We start from the raw sequence: 18,626 nt of genomic DNA, 5'->3' as shown, positions 1-18,626 counted from the left end.
CCTCCTTTCAACAAACCCAGGGCAAGCACGGTGCTCTCACCCAGTTCTCTTTGGGTTTTGCATGGCATAGCTTGCAGAGCTGATGTGCAGGGAGATGCAAACTCTGCGTGACTCCTTCATAAAGGCACTTCCTCCAAAAAGTGTTGTGCAAAAGTAAAAATTCGGAAAAGGGGATTGCTCAATGCTACAACTGTGATTTTGCAACGCATCTCCAAGCTCACTGAGCGACCCAACTACCAAGTGCACATGAAGGCAGTGTGTTTTAGGTTAGAGGGGAACATGCAGCGTGGATGTGGGCACTGCTGGGAGATCTATGCTGCTCCTCATCCCCGCAGGATGCTCCTCACTCCCATAGGATGCTGCTCGGTCCTGCAGAATGCCCCTCAGCCTCACAGGACGCTCTGCTGGTCCATCACACTCCAACCCTGGCACCATCCACCTGAAAGCCAGCAGCCGCTCAAAGTCTGAACTGCCAAGTCCTATTCCATCCACAGCAGTCACAAAGCCACATTTTTTTATCTCCATCTACCTGTGAGAGCTTTTTCTCGACTATTTATCCCCTTCCTGACTGCTCATTCCCATTCAGCTGCATTTGCCAAGCGACGCATCAGAGGAACAAAAGGATCGTGAAGGTCTTCGGGGCTCCATTTGCTTTCCATAAAGACCTACACCCCGAGCCTGGCATCGTGTGCCAATACCACTTTGCATTTTGGGGTGCTGAGGCAGCCTTTCAGCAGTAGTTATCCTTTTTGCTTTACCACAGAAAGTCAGATCTGCTTCCCCATTACGTAATTTCTACACATGCTCTCCTTTAGGCTGTTCTCCTTGAAGCGAGCTGCAGAGAGCTCCTGTAGCATCAGCTCTGCAACAAAGGCATCTGCAGGAGGAAGCCTGCAAAACTCAAAGTTCAGGAGGACCCACTGGGAGATGCTCCAAAAAAAATACGCTGTTAATTTGTTGGCACGGAAAATCAGACAGGGCTTCATTCTGCACCCACATTTCCTATACACTGCCTCTGGAACCAGCACAAGCACCCCAAGCTGCTGTGTTTCGCCTCTCGCAAACCATATCCTTGCTACAAGGAACCGTAGAAAAAATTATGCACCAGGTACCCACTATCTTGTGCCCTAGATACAGAGGGTGTGTTAAAAAAAGAAAGAGCGGTGATCAATTAGATTTAAACGGGGGGGAAGGGGAGATCATCATGCTGCTGAGATGGGTGTGAGTGCACCTTGGTAAAGGGAAAATGGAGTCTTCTGGAAGGAGCGTGTGGACGCAGCAGTACAGAGGAACGGGGAAACCAGGAGGGGTCAGGGAGCTCAGCTCCCCTACGGAGCAATGTGAGGAGAAACTAATTAAAAAGCACAGGCCATGAGGAGCTCCAGGAGGCAAGGGCTGCAGAAACAAGACCGAAACACTGCTATTAAATCACAGATATTAAATCACAGATATTAATAGTGGCTCTGCTAAAATGGAGGGCACAGACTGCTTTGCTCCCTCCGTTCTGCTGGTGGCATCTGGTGTGCAAAGTTGTCGTGTCTGCAGTTGGTTTCAGGTGTGGGTGGAAAGCACAAACCTGCTCCTTGACAGCAAGCTGAGCTCCCCTGGAACCCAGATGCCCCTGGAGGGCCGTGCTGCACTGCACCCTGCAGAGCTGCCCCCACAGAGCCTGCCTCCGGCTACCAAGGACAGCGCCGGTGGCAATCGGTGACATGGCAGTGCCTCTAGGCCACATGCAGTGCAATAAACCACACGTTAGAGAGGCAAAATGACATTAAAATCCTTTCCCAAGCCTTAAAACGAAGCATTTCCAAAGCACAAAAATAGGCAAGCGCCTGAGAAAAGACAGCAGTGAGGCTGGGCTGCTCCACATCACGCTTCCCAAAAGTAGGACATCTTTTGAAAGGCGTAGGATTGCACAAAGGTGACAAAGGGCTGCGAGCTATAAGTAACCCCGTGTCACTTCTGCTGAATTCTCCCCCAAAACTCTTTGCTGCAACAGAGCTCCAGAGACGCCGCTTCTTGCTTTGTCCAACCAATCAGTAATCGCCACGAATGAATTAAGCAGCTCCCCAAAGTGCAGGAACACAAGCAGAAGACCCAATTTTTTAAAAGAAAATTTCACCTGTGTGAAAAAAAAACCATAGGGGAAAAACCTACAAACCCCCAGCCGAGCAGCCGTGGAATTTAGTAGGAGATAAAGGATCTTACAGCAAAAACTGAAGGCCAGCTTACGGAACAAAACCTGCACACTTGACAACAAACACATTCTTTGAAGTCAGCACTGCAAATACGTTTCAGCAACAACGTGCTGAGGCCACTAGCACCAGTTTGGAAAGGGAAGATGAAATCCTGCTGCTGCAAAAAAAAATAGTACCTGGTATTTACGTAGCCATAAATAAAAAGCAAAAATGATTGGCTCAAGAGGGTCTGTGAATGTGCATGGAGCTGAGTTTCACGACTGCAAGCCCAAGTGCACGCACCACCCACAGCTGCTGCAACACCACCATCAACATGAGGGCTCCAGCACTTCAGTGTGAAGTTGACCCTGGTGCAAGGATGCAGCTTGTTTTCTACTGATGCCATCACACTGTTACATAAGGAACAGTTTTCTTTCCCTTCCATTATTAAAGCCTGAGCAAACAAAGCTGCACAAAGGCTCAGGTACAGCACGGTGTGATGGGGGCAGCAGGGCTGGGGCTGCCGCACCTGGGTGATGGTGGCTCAATGCAATGAATCATAGCTCCATAGAAAGAGTTGGAAGGGACCCTTCAAGGCCATTTGTCCCATTCCCTGCAATGAACAGGGACACCCACAGCTCCATCAGTGCTCAGAGCCACATCCAGCCTGACCTTGGCTGTTTGCAGGGACGGGGCACCACCACCTCCATAGGCAACCCGTTTCCTTAATTCTATCAATATTCCACACGTTGGAGGGGCTCTCTTTGTAAGGTCCATTTGATGAAGTCACACAAATAGGAGAAGGGAAGCATCCAACCTACTTTACAGAAAAGCTGCACCATCAAAATAAGAGCAATTTCGCTGGCAAGTCTCACTTCCTATCCTTGTGTCACAGCTATCACTTCCTCCACTGACTTACCCTTAGAAACAGCAAAGAATTAGGCTGGTGAGTGTATTCTTCCTTTCCATTCTGCTGGCAGCATTGAGATGGGAAGGAAGCCCCCATGACGTCTGCAGGACGAGAAGCCGAGGTGGGTACCCCTCGTGCACCTCGCAGCAGAAGTTCCACCAGCTGCCAGGAGACATTTATCAGGCTGCTGATGAGTTAATTAGAATTTGTAATAAGATTTCAGTGCTTACTGAAATTATTTACCCCACGTTGCATAGTCACAGCACTGACAATAGGTGGCAAGTGGTATACACTGAGTGAGTTTTATTTTTTGTCATGATTATCTACTTGCCTGCGAATGCGCTCATCGTTGCTAACAGCTGTAAAATTTATCTGTCCTTCATATTTAACATGCAGAATAGCTGCTGGATTGCTTCTACCCTGTCATTCATCCATTATTACCCCATCATTTGCACAGACCACCGCAGCATCCAAAACCCAGACCCAGCACATCGACAGCAGCAGGGTGGGAAAGGTCTGGAGGAAAGAACAAGCAAACACCATCTAATTGTAATGAAGCTCGGGGATATGATGGAATTAGCATTGTGTTTTGCAGCACTGCCATTCTTCATGGCACTTTCATAAATAATGTGCTTACACCAACTGGAGAAGCTCCCTCCCCATTCCTCCATCAGCCAGGAGACCGCTGCGCAGCTGTATTTCCATCTAAAGATAGATGGAGTCTGGAGAAATCTAGAGCAAAGGGAGCCCATTTGTGACATTATCCTATTATATTTAAGAAAAAATGCTGCAGCTGTATCTGTACATCATCACTCTGACATGTGCTTGGTCTCTAATTACTTGTTTTTATGAATTAAAGACACAGGAGAGAGGGATGAAAGATGAGATCACAGAATGCGGAGAGACAATTTTAAACTAAAAGAAGAGAGATTTAGGTTGGGTGTTAGGGGGAAGTTCTGTAGAGGGTGGTGAGGCACTGTGGGTGCCCCATCCCTGGCAGCACCCAAGGCCATGGCTGGGGGCCCTGGGCAGCCCCAAAAGGAGAGGTCCTCGTGGGACCTGCATGGCTTGAAAGTCTCTTCCAACTCAAACCAGTCCACGAATCCATGAGATGACAAACAGGGAGTTCTGAGGAGCTCTGCTGCTCACCCTGAAACAGCCTCCTGCAGCTCTGCTCTGCCTGCAAGCCTTCAGCTTCTCCCACTTCCTACAGCTGGCTGCCCTCAAGAAACACACAGTGAAGGAGCACGTTCGCTTATGCTGCGATAAAGAGAAATTTCATGAAACTCAACTGCTGACCACTTACATGACCACTAAACGTATCTTGCTCTGCTACACGACCGTTTTTTCTATGCCCTAACGATGGCAATGTATGGACCTGGATGGCACATCCTACGAATTTCTGCAAATCCCTATTTACAGTGCCCATCCTTTGCCAAGAGCCACATTCATGCTTTGCAGAAGTTATGCATTTAAAGGCCTTGGAGACACAGAGCACATCAGAGGGGGATGCCTCTCCTGTTTGCCACCTCCACGCTACCCAGCTCCAGTTCCACAGGGAGAAGTCCCCTTCCACAGCCCCCAACACTGAAGCACAAAATATCCCAAGTTTTAAGGGACTCACAGCGAACACAGAGTCAAACTCCTAGATAGTAAACACCTGTCAGTAACACCTCAGTCTGCTTGGTTTTGTTTTTATTTTCAACTTCAGGATCTGGAATGACCTTCTCCCGCGCACTGATTTCCACTGTTGCTCTTTTATTTGGGTGATTACGGGTTCTGAAATGCCCATTCAGACTTTCATTGCGTTGGCTGTAGGCTTTTGGTAATCCTTCCACACGAAGCACGCAGTTCTCCCAATTTTCTGCCTCCTGATCACTTAACTATTAGGGCTACCACAGCCTTACAGATGCACTCCTGTTGCCTTCAGGATTTTATTCTGATATCTTAATAAAAGATTTTCCCTTCCTTTGTTATACATTCCGGGAGACACAGAAACTGCTCGACTGTATAAATCCAAAGCCAAAAGACATACACTCCATCTGATACACTGTTACTTTGTTATTAAAATTTGCTAATTAGTTTGCCTTTCCGCTCGTCACACTTGGGCTTAAGACAGCAGAGAATTTCCCCACAGATAGGACTGGTCCCTTCTTAACAAACCGTTCACGCTTCCAACAGGAGGATGCTTCCTCCCAGGTGACGTTTGGATATGAACTGTAACAAGCAACGGGGCAATTTTCCTTTGATTTCGAATTTCATTTTAACTTCTCAAAATATATTCCAATATACATACAGCAGCTCATCTGTAGCTGGGATTTGTGACGGCTCCATTAAACAAATGTATGCCTTTCGTTGTATAAAGAACAAGGTAAAGGGAGCACATGAAAGTCAGGGATTTATAGACCTCAGGAGACTGTGGAAATCTGCAAGGGGAGGCTGAGGTCCTCAAGGAAATGAAAGTGCAAAGCACTGATGAGGAGTTTGCAATGCCACCTCTGTCTCTATGTAACAGCCAACGATCTCCTAACCCCTAACTCAGTGTCCCTAAAGGGAAGCAGATGTCAGGAGGCAAGTGATGGGAATATACAGGGAAAAAAGGTTTTTTTGCTTACATTCTCACCTATATGCAAGAGAGGTCCTGCGAGCAGGCTACAGCAGAGCCAGAGCCCCAGCTGAGAGCCATCCCACTGCACCACTCTTTGTGGATACTGAATTTCATCTCATGTTGGACACGGCCAGCAACACACTAGGATTTGCTAAGCACCATCCGAGGGCAAGGACAGCACACGGGGGAGGAACGCGTAGCGAAGGGGAACAGAATTCACATTTGCATCCCTAATCACCAGGATTTCACGGGCAGTGTGCCCCTACAACTCGCCTGTCATGAAAATTATTTACCAGCATTTCTGGTTCTTGGACGACTGCGGATGACGCGCTGCCTCAGCTCACAACCTGACTCACCGGTAAATAACCACCACTGAAACCCTCGCTCGGGCAGAACAGCCAGGAAATGCCTCACATTTTGGCCCCTTCTTCCACCTCCTCCACACGGATGTAGCAGCTCCCTGCAATCTGAAAGATGGTGTGATGGCAGCGTGCATGTTTGAGTGATTTAAGCACAACAGCAGGAGCGGAGCCGGGCACCAAGCACGCGCAAGCCGCTCGTCAAGGAAGTAAAAACAACAGAGAAACTCTTCTCACTTGTTGTCAGCCAAGCTTTGGGGTTTTGTCTTTTGAAAGTTTACCAGAAACACACCTAACTCGTCCTGAATTATTGACAAGTGGTTACGCAGCTCGCATCAGCGCTACAAAATGATGTGAGTGGTGAACGGGGAAAAAGAAAACAGCCTCTAACTGAGAGCACGGGTTTAACTCTTTTCAAATCTTCCTCTTTCAAAGAAGGATCAAAAGCACTGAAACAAACACAAAGGAGCTTCTAAGCAGGTTTATTTGTTATTTCTTGAAGATAAAAGGACGCCTCTCCAGGTATCCTGCTGTGCCACATCTTCCAGCAAAGCTGCTGCACAGAGCAAAGGGGGGAAGGCATCCTGCAGGCCCTGCGCTCCCTTTCCACAGTCCTCACCCATCCAACAGAGCCCAGAACCTCAGAGAGGGAGGAGGAAAGCTCTCCCAGATGGGGACAATCCCAGTGTGCCTTGGGGACGTGTCAGAACAAGCATGACAGGCACTCAGCTAAGTCTGTGTTACTTTAAGATGCCTCAAAAGAGGGGAGGCAGGGGGGTGGGGGAGGTGTACCATCTGCTCTGCCCCCGTGAGGCCCCAGCTGGAGTACTGCATCCAGGCCTGGGGCCTCAGCTACAGGAGGGATGCAGAGCTGTTGGGAGTGGGCCCAGAGGAGGGCTGTGAGGATGATCAAAGGACTGGAGAACCTCCCCTATGACAGGCTGAGGGAGTTGAGCTTGTTCAGCTTGGAGAAGGCTGTGAGGAGACCTCACTGTGACCTTCCAGGACCTGAAGGGAGCTTGTAAAGCAGGAAGGAGACTGACTTTTTACATGGTCTGATAGTGACAGGACAAGTGGGAACAGTTTTAAACTAAAAGCAATGGGTTTAGGTTACATGTCAGGAGGGAATTCTTCACTCAAATGCTGGTGATGCCCTGGCACTGCTGCCCCATCTGTAGGTGCCCCATCCCTGGAGAGGCCCAAGGCCATGGATGGGCCCTAGGCAGCCTGGGCTGCTTTGGGGCACCCAGTCCATGGCATGGGTGTTGAAAGTGGATAATCTTTAAGGTCCCTTCCAATCCAAGCCATTCTGTGATTCTCTGGACCCTTCCTTAAACTTCTCCACACTGAGCTCCACGTGATCCAACTGTTCACTGGGTAATGCTGGAACAGAAGGAAGGTAGAATTTCTGACAGAGAGTATTGGTCCCAAACCAAAGAGGTGTCCTTGAGAGAGTCAGTGATGTAGCTAACAGCCCTGACAAAGAGCTACCAAAATAGCTGAAACAATGGGAGAGAATAAATCGGTACTGCTTTATAACCTTCTATCCACAGGAAGGGCTTGTGCAGCAATACTGCATTAGGCAAAGAACAGCAAATCGTTAAGCCCTGAAAACGCACAGGCTCACTTGAGTGTGGTTTTCAATTAAATGATACATCATCTTTGTTGCCCAGGAAGCAGAGATTCCTTGAGGGCAGCAGAGAACCCAGCAGACTAAAAAGCCATTAAGATGCCCGGCATCATTTCCCGTCCCTGCTGGATGCTGACTGCGATCCCGCTCAGCCCGTGCAGCGGCACATCCCCAGCCCATCTCCTCGGCACCACCAGCACTACCTGCACAGGGGACACTGAATTGAGCTTCACAGACCCACAAGAAGAGTAGCAATCTGTATGAAGGCTGCAGTGATGCACAAGTGGCCAAAAAAGCTACAGCCAAGCTCCCGGGAAGCCAGCATTGAGACGACCAACTCCTTACTGAGATGTGAGGCACTGGACAGGCTGCCCAGACAGACAGTGGTGCCCCATCCCTGCAGACAGCCAAGGTCAGCCTGGTGGGGCTCTGAGCACTGATGGAGCTGTGGGTGTCCCTGTTCGCTGCAGGGAGTGGGACCAGATGGCCTTTAAAGGTCCCTTTCAACTCATACGATTATATGATTTCAAATGTTTTCTTTGTACCTCTTTCATGGGATAAATGTTCAAAATACTTCCAAAATACAGCACCCAGCCTGACTGCTGAACTCCTGGGGGCTGGGATTGGATGAACATTAAGGTCCCTCCCAACCCAATCCATTCTATCATTTACGTGCGAAAACAAGAGCACCTGATGGCATTTTAGGATTTTAAAAAGGGAAGAGAAACCTGGGAGCTGCTCTTTCCACAGGGCTGCAAACATCTCTGCTTCCATCAGCAGGGCTCAAACAACATCCCCCTCTGAAACTACCCACAAAGGGGAGTGCTGTCGCTGCCGGCTCTGCCATCATCTTCTTCCTGTACCCGATGGTAACCAGAGGCTGCATCTCTTGCAAACATCTCACTAGAGATATGCTACATGAAGTGTTGCAACACTTGAAAACCTCGTTAACAGCAGGAAATCTATTTAAAGTGGAATGAATATGATCATTAAGGAATAAAGAGGGAGTTTCAACATGGCAATGACCTAGGGCTAGGGCGGGGAGGTGGTGGCTCCACCAGCGTATTTACAGTTTTACATCTCAAAGTCCCATCGCGGGATAATGGGGAAGGGAACTCCATCAGATCAAACTCACTTAATACAAAGCCAAAATGTCCATTTGCTAGAGGAAAGAATGAAATTTAATATGGTAGGTAGGGGAAAAAAGAGAAAAGAAAATGGATGGGAGGTGCCAGGTGAGACCAAGGCAGTGCTACCCACACACATAATTCCTGGGGGCTACTTTGTCAGCCCCTAAATTAGGGGAAATCCAGAGCACCTCTATTAAAATCCATCTAGAGCCCTTCCTCCCCGCAACACACCCGACAATTGGGAATTTACCCCTTCCCCTGGCTGTGCTGCAGCTGCCACACTGACGTTCAGAGCTCCCTGAACTCAAGCAAGCATTATCTGTCCTCTTGGGGATATAGGTGGGAAAAATAAGGGAAGCAAGCAGAGGCAGCCCACCCCTACACCAAGCTGCAAGGTCACCCTGCCACAGGCTGGGTCTGGTCAGGTGCTGGAGAGAAAAATAAAGAAATCTCAAGAGCAGCAGGAGCTCAGGTTTTTTGTTTGCTCGCGATATGGTTTCCTCACTTCCAATCAAAAAGTAGCTGTTATGCACAGAGGGAAAGGTGAGCTTTTTGTGGTGAAAAATCCTGAATTCACCTGTTTGTTAATCAGACAAGTCTGCCAACGTAGCTTAATCATTAACCAGAAGCAGCGCTCCCAGGGCGGGCAACTCGATATTTAAGAGATGTGTGGGGACTGATGGTGACAATGTGTGACACCAACACGATGACACTGTCACAGCCAAGCCTAATTCCTGCCACTGTCCCACCTCGTGGAGGCAGAGCCGAGCTCTCTGCCCAAAGCATGGGACTTTCTGCTTTCCAGCCAAACTCAGGTCCCACTCCAAAGCAAGAGCATCTTGCTTAGAGGGGGAATTAAGGTACCAGCAATATAAAAGTCCATCAGACAAAAGCAGCCATAGCAATGCACATCGCTTCTGCACTACAGTACGATAGTTAGAGCTGACTGCCCCGTGCAATTTGCAGTCCCTGCTCCTGGTCTGCACAAACAAGCACCCCCAGCTGCAGAGGGGAGAAGCTGCGGACCCGCAGCCGTACAGCAGCTGCAGCCAGCCCGGCCTCTCACTGCTGCTGCTTGCTTTCACCATTCTGTTCCTTTCTAAATATATTCTACTGTCTTTCCAAATTACCACTCCATTACAACAATTTTCCTTGAAGATATTGCCGGCTGTGGGCAAACCACAGAAGTGTTCAGGTTGTTACATGCATCAGCTAGTTAAGTGCTACGAGGACGCTGAGCGCACACGTCTCGCTCTCCGAGCTGTATTAGTGCACACTGTAAAACCCTCCGATCTCCCAAGTTTGTGACTGACAGATTTCTCAAGTTCTGGACTCCATTCACCTGATCCGAAGCCTCGAGCACCGCAAGGCACCTCACAACGTAACACTGACACACCACATCTCACTCCTCAGCACAAACCCTCTGCGTAGCACTCTGGCACCGCAGCAATTAGCTATTCCATTTTACAAAACATATTGAGAAAGCGCCGTTGATTAGGGCAGTAATTGCATCTTTATGAGCTCTTAAAGCAACTCTCGTAGCCAGGAACGCAAGGCAGACTGACTGCACTTCTTATATATGTAAAATAAGCCAGGGAAAGCCAAGGACAGAGAGAAATGGTGACTGTTGCTTTCAGCATTGTCCGTAATTAGTTCCACATGAAGAGGTGATCCAGCGCAAGCCACCCCCCGTGACAAGTTGAAACCACTGTTTGCCACAGAAAAGTAGAAACGAAGACCTGAAACCTTACCTCTATCTTCCAGAGGTGAAAGATGGTTCATGGGAAAAACTGGACTCTTCAGGTGATCAAACAGCAAACTAGCAGGGTCCTAGGGCTTCAGCACACGCAGGCATCGGCCGGCCATGGGCAGTCTTCACATGAACTCTTCTGACAGGGGCCCAGCACCAAGTCCCGAATCCTGCCGAGGAAAAGACAGTTTGTCGGCATTATCTCTCCAGTAATTCACAAGGTGCAATGTTCAGCGTTTTAAGTGGGAAAACGGCAGAGTTAAGGTCAACTACTAATTCGCAGCAGCGTCACTAATAGCTTGTTGACCTTCTCGACGCTGTAAACTGTGAAGGGTTTTCATTATTATTATTATTATTATTTCTTTGTCAAAGAATACATCAAGGTTCTTCACCCCACAAGTTACTTGGGGAAATAAAATAAAGGAGAGCTGAGTGCTCCGAGTGCTGCGTAGCCCTAATTCTCCCCTCCCTCTTTGCCAACGCCACTCCTAAGGAGTAACGATTGCCCTCCAGAAAAACACCGCTCACATCTCGGAGCGAGACAGCATCTACACAACGAGGAGATAAAAACGAGCACCAGAAAATTACAGTCGGTGTTTACAGGCAACAGGCCGCAGACCACCACCGAACTCATAAAACACAGAGATAATTAGATCGCTCGGTGCCTCACAAAGGCGCGGATGGTAAATTGCTGCTGTTACTAAGCTTTGAGCTAGATCCGGATCAAGGGGATTTCTCAAGTCCCTCCTCTTCCGCAGACCTGCGGCATCGCCTTCGACAACGACGGAGCCTCCGAACCCGAGACGAGCATAAATAATTATTTCCCTCCCGAAGCACACGTGCTATAAAAAGATATCAAGACGTTCTGCTTGCTTCTGCTGCCCGCTCTCCTGTAAGCAGCACCAGTTTGCACCTTGTTCCCCTCCACCCAAACGCTGGTTAGTCCAACAAACCCATGCTACTTGGTTGAAAAGTAAAATGGCACTCTTCAAACTGCCTGAACTCTCATGAAAAGTCGTTTAAAAACAGCGACAGAGATGAGCTTTAGAAAATGGTTTCCAAGCCCCTCCATGTATTGCAGGTTCTTCAACCAAGCTCGCTCCCTGCGCAGCCATCGATGAGACACAAGTCACAGTATTGCCTTGGAACTTTCCTTGGAAGCAGCCATACGATGCAATTAATCTTAATCAACCTCAGACACCTAGGAACTGAGAGGAAACTCGAGTCCATAATTGCAGGGACCCTCCTGCAGTCAAGAAGCAGTAGGTACACACGTTACTGATGGAGATACCCCATGGGCACATGCCCCCCATGGAGATGCAGCCCACTCCCAACAGGAGATGTCGCCCCAATGGAGATGCCCATGGGCAACACACCATAAAAGCTGGCAATGAGCTGGCAGAAAAGCCCTTCTTTTTTATGCCTTTTTGTGGCCTTCTCTTTTTTAGACACACAGCCCAGCTCGCAGGACAGACAGACAAGCCGCGGGGCCAAGTGTGGCACTGGAAGAGGCAGCAGGAGGATCAGGTTCGGTCCCCAAGGAACTGTCACATTCAGAGTCTGCATTAGTGTGATAAATTACATCCAAAGCACGCTACAGCATTACTAGTGTAAACCTAGGGCTCCGAATACGAACACCTAAGGTGAGATGAGGAGAGAGCCATCACTGCCTCAGACCCATTCCACTCTTGCTGTTACAAAAGAAATGACATGGATGAAGTCATTAGAATGCCACCCATCATTAGCAACACAAGACTATTATAAGTCACTCAATTTAGTCATGAAAAATCTAGGAGGCAAAAGGAGGGAGGACAAAGCCACAGGGAGGGGATGCCTGCTGAAGCAGCCAGCCCCGCACGCACATGCATGGGAATGGGCACGAAAATGGCACACACACTGCTGCCTGGCTCTGGCTCCCAGCCTGAAAGCTGGGTTTTACCCACAGGAAACAATCTTGCCATTCCTAAATGAGATGTGTGGCTCAGCTCACCGATGAAGTGTGGTCCAGAAGGGAAAGGGAGCATTTTAATGGCAGACTCAGAGATTCTGAGGAAAGCCAGAAGTCAGCAGTGGACATGGTGGAATAATTTGTGACAACCAAATTTCTTATTAGAGCAAAACCTAAACCAACACCCTCCATCCTCAGCATGGTGGGAGGCCTTTTCCACCACCCTTAGGATAAACAGACAGGCTGATTCAAAGGAGGGAGCGCTGAAATACAAAAAACACGAATACCTCTGGAAATGTTGAGAAGGTCTTTCCCGATTTCCAGAGCAAGGTGTGTGGCTGGGGGAAAATCAGGCTCCCACCGATAAAAACAGAGATTGTTCCTGCCTTATAAAATAGACTACCTACCTCAAGCTGCCCCTGATGAAACTGAAAGCAGCTATCAGATCAATATACAGAGATACACATGAGAGAGAAGAACGAGTCAATTGCTCCCATATTAAAATGTATCCGAAGTGAAGTGGTGTGAATCAGCAAGAGAAGTCAAGCAGCACATGAAGAGCCACAGTACTGGGGGGGGTTGAGTGATTCAAGTTATGCAGATCATCCAGGAGCAACAAATTCCAGCAGCGGCTGAATGTGAGCAGCTACCAACAGTATTACAGGAACAGCAGAAGAATGCAATGAATATTGCTGCCTGTTAATTAAGAAAGAAAGCAGATGGTGTAGTCAAGCCACAGGATGATACAGAAACATCTCCATACAGTGTTGCAGGCAGATGTGAAACAACAGCCAACAGAGTGGGTCATTTGAAATTGGAAGATCTTCATAGAATCCTTAGAGTTGGAAAGGACCCTTCAAGGCCATCTGTCCCAGTCCCTGCAATGAGCAGGGACACCCACAGCTCCACCAGTGCTCACAGCCACGTCCAGCCTGACCTTGGGTGTCTGCAGGGACGAGGCACCATCGCCTCTCTGTGCAACCCATATCCAGGGGCTTTGATGGACTGCCCATCCGCTGCTCAGCAGGAGTTAATATGAAGATCTGGGAACACTAAGAAGCACTGTTGAACCAAGATTTAAAACACGAGGAGGATGACCAGGCAACAGGGAGAGTTCAGCACAGCTCACATCGCAAGGAAGACGAGGGATATGCTGCTATTAACTCTGATAAGGAATCACAGGAAGTAAATAACTGATGTTTATCAACACAGATCAATTCTGTGTGTTTTTATCAGGACTGCAAGACTGGCTGCAAACCCTAACAGCTCTGATGCAACGTACTCGGAGTTCTGTAAATCATTTAACTTTGCAAAGTATCATTTCCAAAGTAACTGGAATTGCATTACGTAACATGGAATACATTAAACAGATTAATAATTGGCCAAGAAACAAGTCATAAAATAGAACTAGATCGTCATTAATCAGGTGCTTGGGCTGAAATCCCAGAGGAATCAGTCCTTGTGCCCTGCATTACTCATGTTCCTACAGGTCACGAGCAAAAGCTGCTGCACCTCCACAGCAGCTCGTACAAGAGGCAAACGACACAACATCTGCACCCTCCACCAAAGTGACTACGAGCAAAGGCACTGCTACCTTTATCCTCATGTGCATACTTGCACCCAGACCACCTCTCCAAGTCAGATGAGCTGCAGCAGAGAAGGGATGCAAGGGCAGCTTCATGCTAGCAGCTGCTTGCTTGGTGCAAGAACAGGGGAGCAACAACTGAAAGTAGCAGGTGGCAAGTCCAAACCCAAACAAGAGGCAGCGGTTTCCTCACGCACGACCCAGAACGGAGGTGCAGCTCCCTGCCAGAGGATGCTGTGCATGCTGCAAGTCTGTGTGAGTTCAGGGAGGACTGATGAGGCACAGAGCAAAAATCCACCGGTGGGGAGCAGCGGGATGGAAATCATCTCTGGCTGAGAGAGTCCTGGAGGTGTTAAACGATCAGGGGACAGAGAGCTGGGGAAGTGTCAGACAGCTCTCACATCCCCCTGGAGGCTGCACTTTTAGAAAGAGGCTATCTGTTAATGCGGAGCACTGTCTGCTGCGGAGCAAGCATCTTGCAAAGAAGTCACTTTGGGGAAAAAACACTGCTCTCAGGGGGGGGAAAACACTGTGCCCACGGCTCCCCAGTGCAGCTCCCTTTGGCAGCAGCACAAAAACCACTGGAACAGAGTGAGGCACTGGCAGAGGTTGCCCAGAGAGGTGGTGGTGCCCCATCCCTGCAGACAGCCAAGGTCAGGCTGATGGGGCTCTGAGCAGTGATGGAGCTGTGGGTGTCCCTGCTCACCGTGGGGAGTGGGACCACAGATGGGTGCCTTTCAACTCAAACAAATCCTCAACGCGACGATTCTGTGCTGCTGCACTGATGTGAATGCCTCCTTTTAGGGGTATTTAGGACGCTCAGGCAGCGGCCTGAAAGCAATGCTAATTCTCACTGTTTTCCCCATGAACACACTTCACTTTCAGGTGCCCTTTAAATTGGATTTTCCTCACAACATATAAACGCTTTTAAGCATCTGGAAAGCCTCTTTTTCTCCTTATCTAATTTTTCATGTGTCGCTGCCTGATATATACCCAATACCAAATAAGCACTGCAGGAGATGGAGAGGAAAACCATTTTGCAAGAGGGCTGAATCCGCTTGCCAGTTAACTGTCGCAAATTAAAAGGTCAGAGAAACAATCGCTGTATTTGGAAAGAATAATTTTACACAACGAAGAAGGCAAGAACAACAAAAAAATATTAACTTTGTTCCAGTAAAGTGAGCTGTCTTATCTGCCCATGAGGAAGTTTAATAAACAGCTTTCTGTACTTGTAAGGTTTTTGAACGCGTGCCAGGTTTTGCAGGGATCTTGCCTGCCCTAGCTGCAACTGCAGGGCTTTAAATGAAAAGCACAAAGTGTAAAATGTGTTTTAAAAGAAATCTGAAGAAGAAATGGATTGGCATTGTTAGTTGAGCCAATCAATAACAATGGGCAATGCTATTACTGAAGTTACATCTGCGGATTGCTCCTGCTGTTACAAACCCAGACACAGGAACCGATCTGATCCCAGAGAGCCAGGTGATCCCACGAACCCAGCACCTGGCACAGCCCAAAGCTGTCAGCCCTGCACGACGGGGACTGGCTGCAGGTGGAAGCTCCCTTTACTCACAGGGCAGTGCTGCTGCCCAGAAAGCTGTGAGTGCCCCATCCCTGGAGGGGCTCAGGGTCAGGCTGGAAGGACCCCTGGGCATCCTGAGCTGGTGGGAGCATGGAATGCCTTCCAACAGAACTCCACGACTCGCGTGCCCATGAATGCTTACCTTGTCATAAAGCTGCTGCACCATTGCTGGCTTTTCTTTCACCTGCCTCATACCAACGCACGGCTCAGAGCTCCTGGTTTTTGTCTTCATGCAAATCGCTGCTGTATCGAATCAGCTCAAGACTTCACAGGTGCTGCAAACCCGCAGCAGCACTTTGCTGGCCAAAGTCATCCAGCTGGAACACTCAGAATCACAGAACCATAAAATATCCCGAGCTGGAAGAGACCCACAAGGGCCACTGAGCTCAACCCCAGTCCCCACAGAGCACCCCCCAAACCCAAACCCTACATGTGAGAGCAGTGTCCCAGCACTCCCTGAGCTCCAGCACCGGGGTTGTGCCCGCTGCCCCAGGAGCTGCTCCACACAGCCTTTCCCTAACCCCCCACCTGACCCTCCAGCACACCCAGCAGGACTCCATTTTGCTCTTAAAACTGCAGGAATCTGGGCTAAGAAACTTCTTTCAGCACTCCAAACCCCAAAGTGCCAACCATGAGGTGTCAGAGAGGGCCCCGGAGCTGCCTGACAGCCGTGCAACACAAGAGCTGCACTAATTGCTGCAGAAGGCCGAGCTGCAGGCAGGCTGAAAGCAGAAGTGTGCTGAAGGGCGGGGGGGAAAGTCCCCCAAGCAACAAAACCCAAAGCACGTTTCTATCCGCACAGCACCCAGCAGCCCGGGTGCCCATTCACTGCCTTTTGCTATTAACTGCCAAATTAGTCCACAGCTTGTTCCTGGTCCAAAGAACCACCAGATTTACGGCCAAGAACTCTCAAGTCATTAACTGCTTTAACTGCACACTTCATATTAGTTTTTAATAACTTCCTGATATAGATTAGATCAGACTTTCCTCCTCCCTCGCTGGCTGAATCAGCCCTGTGAGTTCAGCTATCACCCTGATTTTTGGAACAGCTTCCACATTCCCAGAATATTCATTTTCTCTCATTAGGATGAATCTGGTTTCCAGCCAAATACACACAAATAATTATTTACACAGCTTAATACCCCTGCATTGCTTGGGCTCCTCTTCCTCCTAAGCCCAGCAGCTATCTCAAAAAGATTCTTCTGTCATTTGCAAACTATTTTGTCACCGATGCCAAAGGGTGATAACTGCTTGCCTTCCTGATGTCAGCTCGTTGGAAACACTGAAACTGCAGTGCGTTTCCAAAGGGCTATACTTAGAGCTATCTCTAAGTAATCTAACAGAGATGATCCCGTACAGAAGAGAATAACTGGTCTGAAGAGCTCTGCAAATGCTAATTCCATGTGCTGTGAAGAAGGCTCATGTTTGAAAGTGGAATTTAAGCTGTCACAAGTTCCCCGTTCCAACAAAACCAGCTGCTACCACGCTTGAAAAAAAAAACCCAACCAACAACCATTAATCAGAGCTCTCCCGCAAAGGACAACCTTCCTCTGAGCAACGTGGGCCTGACTTCTGACTCTGCTACCTTCTCGTTTTATCTCTCCGTTCAAAGGTGAAGGCAACAATTGCACATAGGGCTGCCACGGCACAGCCATCCCCACAGTGATGCTCAGACACCGAGCGACGCCGGGCACCGACTCTTAGTGATACCAACAGCTGTGCACTGGATTGCATGAACGTGGTGCCCTTCTTTACACTGTTTACTTTCTTCCTATTCCCCCGTTAAAACGAACTTAATACCAAACACCGTGGGACAGATGTTCTTGCCTTGCTTCCTCGCACAGCCAAACGGAATTGAAACAATAATAACAGCAATCTAATGGCAATGAGTACTATATGGAGAATACACAAAGGGTATTGTACATAAACTACAGAGGTTTCAATAATTTTAGCCCATTTGTTCATAGAATCATTAAAAAAAAAACCAACAAGATCACTCAGCCCAAGCATCCACCTAGCACCAGCAGTGTCCACTGACCACATCCCTCAGTACTACACCCACCCTCTCCTTCCACACCTCCAGGGACAGTGTCCCCACCACCTCCCTGGGCAGCTCTGCCACTGCATCACCGCTCTTTCGGAGAAGAAATTCTCCTCAGTACACAACCTGGTAAAACAGCGATGACGCTTTGCAGTCCAAAACAACAGCTTTGCTGTTAACTCGTACACCTGGACTCCTAGCACTTTATTACCATCATCTTCCACCTTTCAACTCTAAAGATGCTTCGCTGTCCTGACTTCAAAACCAGCCCTTTCTGGCGGGGGAAGGGAGGGCTTCAGACACTGTGAAATCCCAATCCTCTCGATTTAAGGAGGTTGCCTGGATTGGTGGTGGATGCCCCTGGAGACACCCAAGGTCAGGCTGGACAGGGCTCTGAGCACTGACAGAGCTGTGGATGTCTCTGTTCACCACAGGGGAGCTGGGATCAGATGGCATTTAAAAGTCTCTTTCAGCTCAAATGGTTGAAACTCAGCGGTTCTATGACTCTATAAATGCCATGACAGTAGGTTCCCAACAGACATTACCATACGCCATCCCCAGAGGGAGCAACAAAGCGTTGAGGTGTCCTGAGCCAACACAGACAAACACCAACACATCGTTTGCACATTCAGGAGCTCCCTGTGCATATGCAAAGATATAACTCGTGCCAAACTAATGACTTCATCCAGCAGGAGCAAAGGAAGTCATGGTGGCAGCTACGTAAGCCCAAGTGGAAGAGGCAAAGCACTCTGCTGCACCGAGCAGACACATCTCCATGGGAAACAACCCTGTCCTCAGCCCTGTGATTTCTGATCTGTATCTCATCATCTTTATTGAATCCAAACTGTGGCAGAGCTCGTTATATCCAAAAGCAATTTAGAGGCTGTGAGGAAGCTGACTCAAAAG

The 18,626-nt window shown here is 48.7% G+C and overlaps 1 protein-coding gene across 6 annotated transcripts in view; it reads right to left on the bottom strand.

The window, feature by feature from the left end:
• NCOA1 (nuclear receptor coactivator 1) overlaps positions 1–18,626 on the bottom strand; it is a 141,797-nt gene that overhangs the window by 87,282 nt on the left and 35,889 nt on the right. For 4 of the 6 annotated variants that reach the window (XM_065730491.1, XM_065730490.1, XM_065730485.1 and 1 more), the window contains exon 2: positions 10,569–10,737. The gene's annotated coding sequence lies outside the window, so the exon portion shown is untranslated. Of the gene's footprint in view, positions 1–9,394; positions 9,413–10,568; positions 10,880–18,626 lie in introns of those variants that run through there. The other 2 variants (XM_065730486.1, XM_065730487.1) reach the window with 2 other exon arrangements.

This window comes from Cyrtonyx montezumae, unplaced genomic scaffold, assembly GCF_038088225.1.
Source record: "Cyrtonyx montezumae isolate F1298 unplaced genomic scaffold, pur_monq_1.0 scaffold_13, whole genome shotgun sequence".
Lineage (NCBI taxonomy): Eukaryota > Metazoa > Chordata > Aves > Galliformes > Odontophoridae > Cyrtonyx > Cyrtonyx montezumae.
This window is presented reverse-complemented; position numbering and strand designations above follow the sequence as displayed.